At 37.5% G+C, this 6453-nt stretch overlaps 1 long non-coding RNA gene across 1 annotated transcript in view; it reads left to right on the top strand.

The window, feature by feature from the left end:
* The first annotated feature begins 1020 nt into the window (after positions 1-1020).
* The window catches only part of LOC309501238, a 235852-nt gene continuing 230419 nt past the window's right edge, over positions 1021-6453 (top strand). The window contains exon 1 of the long non-coding RNA XR_014206804.1: positions 1021-1989. This is a non-coding gene — a long non-coding RNA (uncharacterized lncRNA). The remainder of the gene's footprint in view (positions 1990-6453) is intronic.

The raw sequence follows: 6453 nt of genomic DNA, 5'->3' as shown, positions 1-6453 counted from the left end.
ATTGATTGTTTATCTTTACTTCCGGGGTTCTTCCCACCGGAGCCTCACTTTCGATTTCAAAATGGCGGCTGCGTGAAATCAGCGTATTGAGCAGCAAAGGAAACCATTCCACAATGTGCATGTTTTGAAAACATTTTCTATGCTACTAGTTTCAAGTATATTTTTAGAATAACCTAAATAACTGCATCAAGCAGAGGGGCGTGTTTTACAAATAATTTGTTTATTTTTGCACATCATTTTAATTATTTTGGTGTTATTAGAATACATAACACTTTAAAATCAACACAAATATTCACTCTAAACTGAAGAGGGCTGTTGCTGCTATTTTGTTAACTTTACTGAAAAAATCACTGCAAAAATGATTGACAAAATACAAAAATAAATTGTATTACTAACTTATTTTATTACATGGCTTGGTTGAATTCCGATGTAGAATGCGGTGTGTTATTGCTTGATAACAGACCGCTGTGCGGAGTATAACAGACCGTTGCCATGAAAAACAGAGCGTTGCTAGCATTGAGACTCTGGTAGGGCTTTATTTTGAAATTCTCGTCAGCAAAATAGAGGGAAAACAAACAATATTGACAATATTGTTTATAAAATGTTACTCACCATGTTAATTTATGGTTAATTTGACTGTTCCGTTGCGTTCGCACCACATACTTGATAATCGTGCTGTAAACATTACCTACGCCAATAGGAGGCGCTTATAACCGTGACGTGCGCCAATGGCAGCTGCAAAGGAGAAGCAATATGGGAAATACCGACTGTTTTAAGGAATAAACGCAGAATTTTTGGTTCTTGTCGTGTTTAACCAGTGGTGTAGTGGTAAAAAAAGAGGTGGGTAAACTATCAATTCTGGTGGACCACGACGTGGTCATCCGGTAAGGTGGGCCACTGCCTACCGGTGTATGTGTATCTTGATGACATCGCTATAGGCTATCATTTGATGGTACTACCAAGGTGTTGTAGTATAACCATCAGGACGTCGGTGATGTGACAAACTGAATTTGGCAACAATACAGTGAATTGCAGTGCAGTTATTTAATATTTTTCAAAAAAATTATACATTTACAATTGTATATACAATGTAAAATATTTTTTCCCAAAATAAGTGTTGTAGTATAACCATCAGGGCATCAGTGATGTGTAAACTGAATTTGGCAACAATACAGTGAATTTCAGTGAAGTTAATGAATATTTTTCATGATAAAAATCATCAACATGATACATTTACAATTGTATATAAAATTAAAAATATATTTTTTTCCAAAATAAGTGTTGTAGTATAACCATCAGGACAGCAGTGATGTGCGAACTGAATTTGGCAACAATACAGTGAATTACAGTGCAGTTATTATATATTTTTCATAAATAATAATCATAAAAATTATGCAAAAATATATTTATACAAAATAAGTGTTGTAGTATAACCATCAGGACAGCAGTGATGTGTGAACTCATTTTGATGACACTATAGTGTGTGACAGTGAAGTTATTGACTGTTTTCGGGTTTTGCACTTTGCAGACGGTCCCTTCGGATCTGCCTCTCTGCCGCCTGCGCATAGAGATCAATGTATTTTGTCCACTGTGAGGGAAAGCTCGTTTTGAGAAAAAATAGGTTGTAGCTGCTTGTCTACATTACTACGATTAAAAAGAGGTGTTATTTGTGTAGTAACAACGTTTATCTCACGAGTTATTGACCCGGGAAGTTCGAATCTGTGAATTTATTGCCAACTTTACTCAACTCGGCGAGTTGCGCTCTCTGCTCCGTGTTTGCGCGCTGCGCGTTCTGCTCTGTAGTTAACGGCCCAAATGCTCGAATCATGTGCCGATCGGCGATCACGCACTGGAAAAGCAAAGTCCGCTCAAATAACGTGAAATTTAGAGGTGGATAAACGCACTTTGGAGGTGGGCAAACGCTATTTCCAAATTTTGGGAGGTGCGTAAACGGCGTTTACGTGCGTTTAGCCTCCACTACATCCCTGTGTTTAACACAATCTACACTCGATCGCGCGAGGATATCCATCGTGAAAAATCGCAGCTTGAATTTTTTTTTTAGTTACCATCGAAGTGAAAGACAGGTCCACTCTGTGGTATAAATACAACATACAACAAAACTACAACTCCCAGCAGGCCGTTGGGTCCATTGGCAGCGCGCGCACACACACTCAATAAATCAATCAATGACACTTACACATTAGAAAACACAAATGCATACGTCCTGGGACGGTAACACCAGTCAAATTAAATCATTAAAGGAAAATCCATCTTTGCAGTGCATACACAGAAGTGCCAATAATATATTTTCACTGCATTTACAATTGCATAAATAAAGCTATGAGATCGTTACAATTAGAAATCAGAAAAAAAAAGAAAAAAACTTTTAATATATGTCCAAATAGAAACTGTTATTTAAAATGGTAATAATATATCACAATACTGTAGTTTATAGCCTAGGCTACTATATTTTAATCAAATAAATGCAGGCTGGGGGAGCAGCGCAAGAGACTTATTTCAAAAACATGAAAAAAATCCACCTGACACACACACACACACACACACACACACACACACACACACACACACACACACACACACACAAGTTTCAAGTTTTGAAAAATACAACAACAAACAGTACTTTTGAACGGTACAGTTGGTTTCATTACAACATTTACACTACATTTATTCATTTAACATAACCTTTATTGACTTAGAAAATGAAGAAAATGACAGGCTAATTAATATGTTATATGTATTTGTGTTTCAATATGTGGCATCGTCAGGTTTTCATACCTCAAATTAAAACCCAGTGATGTCTAATGGTAACAAAATAAAAACGAAACTAAGATTATGCCCTGTATCATGAAGAAAACATAGGTTTATTTTGTGTTACATGACACCTATTGGTGTTGCCTATATGAACAGTGCTAATTCAGGTTAAGAATACACTGTGACAGAGGCAAAACAATTTATTAAAATAATAATAACAACAATAACAATAATGATTATGACGACGCATGCAAAACAGAGAGAAAAGACTCAATTCTATTTGAATAATTACACAATACCACTGTTACGTTCCCAATTCATTTTCTAGGGGCAAAAGGGAAAGTAGCTTTAAAGCAAAAATGAACAGCGACAAAGAAAAGTTAACCTATCTGAGTCCCAGCACACAATACACAAAGTAAGATTTCCAATACATTTATTTACAATAAGTGATAAATACAGTGCAAAAAGAATCCTAAACAAACAGCTCCAAAAGAAAAAGATATGAAGCGTGTTCTTCAGGAGCAGGTAAAGCCAAAACAAACAAAAGATCACTACCCGGTAGAAGGAACACCTACAACAATCAACACAAATAAACAACAGAACTCTTACCTTACTTCCTAACTAACAAAAAACAGGAGAAAATGAGAAAAGAAAAATGGCACCCACTCCCATACTGCTCCAACACTCAACAATGGGCAAGCAATTCAAAGCTGTACACTACAGCCGTAACAACACATTTAAGTAAGTAAGTAAGTAAGTAAAATTTATTTATACAGCGTCTTTCACAGACACAGTGGGTCACAAGGCGCTTTACAATAGACAATAAAACAATTAAAACAGATAAAATTAACAACATCTACAACATAAATCACCCAAAGGCTAACTTAAACAAGTGAGTCTTCACTTGTCTCTTAAAATTGTCCACATTCTCAGCAAACCTAATACTGATCGGTAAAGCATTCCATAGACGAGGTGCGATAGCGGCAAAAGCTCTATCCCCACCTGTCTTTAGGCGAGTACGTGGCGTAGCTAGCAGATTTTGATTATTAGATCTGAGGGACCGGAGAGGTGTATGAAAATGAATTAAATCCGCAAGATAAGAAGGGGCCTGGCCATATAAGGCTCGATATGTTATGGTGAGAATTTAGAATTGGATCCTGTAAGTTACAGGAAGCCAATGAAGGGAGCAGAGTATTGGGGTGATGTGGGTGCGCCTATTTGATCGGGTAAGTAACCTAGCAGCTGAATTTTGAATGGATTGTAGTCGATGAAGAACAGATTTGTTGAGTGACGAAAAAAGTGAGTTACAGTAATCAATACGGGATGAAATAAAAGCATGAATGAGCATCTCCAGTTCCGACTGAGAAACCACAGACCTCAATTTACTAATATTACGTAAATGAAAAAAACAAGATTTGGTCAAAGATTTAATGTGGGTTTCAAAAGATAAGGATTTATCAAATATAATCCCAAGGTTCCTTAAACTAGGCCGCACAGCAGATGCCAAAGGTCCAATGTCCCGTATAATCAGAGGTATAGCGTTGTCTGGTGCTACAATTAAAACCTCAGTCTTATCTGGATTCAGCTGCAAAAAACTTTCAGCCATCCAGCTGTTTATGACATCTATACAATCTAAAAGCCTCGAAAGTTTGAATGACTCATTTCGCCGGAAGGTAAAGTGAAGCTGAATGTCATCTGTGTAAAAATGATAGGAAATGTTAAAATCTCGTATGATCTGACCCAGAGGCAACAAGTATAAAATAAACAATATTGGGCCCAACACAGAACCCTGTGGAACACCACAAAGCATGGGTGACGAGGCAGATTTAAAATCACCAATAGATACGTCAAAACTTCTATCTGTAAGATATGAGCTAAACCAATCTAGGGCCACTCCTGACACGCCGACCCACTCGCGCAATCTCATAATCATAATATTGTGATCCACAGTATCAAAGGCAGAACTCAGATCCAAAAGTACCAACACTGAACATAGGCCTGCATCCGATGCCACTTGAAGGTCGTTATTAACTCTCACTAAAGCGGTCTCAGTCGAGTGTCTCTTCCTAAAACCTGACTGAAATTTGTCATACAGTTCCAAGTTCTCTAATACAGCAGTAAGTTGATTAGCAACAACTTTCTCAAGAATTTTGGACAGCAATGGCAACTTTGAAATTGGCCGATAGTTTTTTAAAACTGCTGGATCTAAATTAGGCTTTTTTATTATAGGATGAATAGTGGCATGTTTAAAATAAGACGGAACACAGCCTGTGGCCAGTGAACAATTGATAATATCTACTATACTAGTACCAATTGCAGGGAGTGCTTTTAAGAATAATGAAGATGGTATAATATCTTGTGGACAGGAGGATATATTCATTTTATTAATCAAATTTAGCAAATCAGGAAGAGTGATTGGTTTAAAAGACTCAATGGTAATAGGCCTAGCTGAACGAATACCATCGACAATAAAGTGTGGTCCATGCAGAATATTTGATCTAATAGACTGCACCTTATCAATAAAAAAGGACATCAGTCTATCACAATCATTTTTAGGATCTATTGTTGTCACAGCTGCTGGGGGTGATACAATATTATGTATGGTATCAAATAATATCTTAGGGTTACGCTTAGAGGAGGAAATTAGATTAGAAAAATAGGCAGCCCTGCATTTCGCAACTAAATCGTTAAAATCCTGCATAAGTTCCTTAAGATACAGGCGGTGCACTTCAAGCCCGGTTGATTTCCACAGGCGTTCGATGGTACGGCACCTCCTCCTGAAACAACGCACATCTTCCGTCATCCAAGGCGTGGTGTTACAGATGGGTTTAGTTTTTATCTTTAAAGGGGCCACTTCATCCAAGACGGAAGAGCAGACATTATTAAAAGATTGCATTAAGAGCTCAACATCATTTTTACAACCCATCAAATTAAAATCACAGTCAAATCGAGAGCTAAATTGCTCAACAGTTGTTTGCGTAATAATGCGTGATTTTATCAGACGATTCTGACAAGGCGGGTCTGCAATAGTAGAAAGATTAAAAAAGATGCACTTATGGTCACTAATCGACATATCTTCACAACATAATGCATCAACATCCAAACCTAAAGTAAAAACCAGGTCTAATGTATGACCACCAGTATGTGTGGGTCCATAAACATGCTGCTTTAGATTATGTGAATCCGTAATACTAAGAAACTCTTTTGCAGCATGATTATCAACAACTTCAGTGTGAAAATTAAAATCCCCAACCATTAATAATTTTTCAAAATTAATAACGGATGACATGAAGTCCGTAAACTCTGTTAAGAACTGCCCAGCAGGACCAGGCGGACGATAAATGAGGATGCAGTAGAACGGCTTTATCCGACCAACTCTCGTGATTTGAAGTTCAAAAGAGGAAAAAGTTTCCACGCTCACCAGTTGACAGTGGTAGCTATCTCTCCATACCATGGCAAGACCTCCACCGCGGCCAGAAAGACGAGGGGATCCAATATACGAGCAGCCAACAGGACACAGCTCATTTAAATGAATAAATTCCGCGTTGCGTTGCCAAGTTTCTGTAAGTAATAGAAAGTCCAGATTTTGCCTTACAATCAGATCATTCAAAATGTGCGCCTTATTCGTGACAGAACGGGCATTTAACAAGCACACATTCACAGAAGAAATGACTGAGTCTT

Source organism: Leuciscus leuciscus (assembly GCF_965113295.1).
Source record: "Leuciscus leuciscus genome assembly, chromosome: 6".
NCBI lineage: Eukaryota > Metazoa > Chordata > Actinopteri > Cypriniformes > Leuciscidae > Leuciscus > Leuciscus leuciscus.
This window is presented reverse-complemented; position numbering and strand designations above follow the sequence as displayed.